This window comes from Borostomias antarcticus (genome assembly GCF_949987555.1).
Source record: "Borostomias antarcticus genome assembly, chromosome: 1".
Lineage (NCBI taxonomy): Eukaryota > Metazoa > Chordata > Actinopteri > Stomiiformes > Stomiidae > Borostomias > Borostomias antarcticus.
Window position 1 is genome coordinate 55,278,410 of NC_140234.1, and position 1,000 is coordinate 55,279,409.

A 1,000-nucleotide genomic window follows, 5' to 3' on the forward strand; every position below is an offset into this window, starting at 1 on the left:
ATTGTAATTAGATTGTAATGTATTCGTCTGTCAGACTGGCGATGGACGACCAGTGGGACGATTTATCCTGTTTTATAGATTTCCCTTGACACAAAGAAACGGCTTGAGACGTTTATAGAACTGGCTCACTACAACAGGTTTTCGCAGCAATTCTTCAACTATAAACACCACCGAAAAGCACATTGATTTTGAATATGATGAAATCTCCTGCCCTGGTACACTGACATGACTCTGCAAAAGGCCTCTATGTTTGACCCTTTCAGAAGGAAGTGTGCTTTTATGTGGGACACAAAGCAGTGGTCTCACTGCCTGGGCACAATTGGCATGCACAACAGGACATGGCAGACTGTGGAGACTGTGATGCTGTCCACAGCAGGGCTGTTATGTTTACTATCTGTATTACATGACCCTGCACATGACCACACAGCAGGTCGCAGCCATGCGTCCCAGCATCCTTCCAGTCTGGTGCCTTTTAATGAATACTGATGGTCCAACGCCTGAGGCACAGCCATCACCCTCCAATCTAGGTATTTACCACACTACATTACCTCACCCCATAAGGGATGCGGGGCATTTGTACCCGTCAGGAAAGCCAATGACAAAACACGTATGGCCCATGACACTTGAGATTCTAGGAGAAACATGAAGGAAGCTGCCAGAGGGGGCAGGAAGACAGTGAGATGGATGGCATTGATTACACAGGACAGCCTCACTAACTGGATATAAGCAAAAAAGGCTAATTCAATTAAACTAAGCTTTGCTTCTTTCTTTTTTTACTTACCCGAAAAGCAATCTCTTCCATGCCTACGAATGTGGTGCCAAGGCGACAGGTGGCTGCTCATCAACATGACAGTTATAACCATCTCCCCATCACACTGACAACTTGGAAAATAAATTAATTCAGCGAATAGCAAAATGGTTTATTGAAAAAGAAATATACATGATTTGAATACTTTAGAAAATACAGTAAAAATAAACATACATACACATACAACGGATA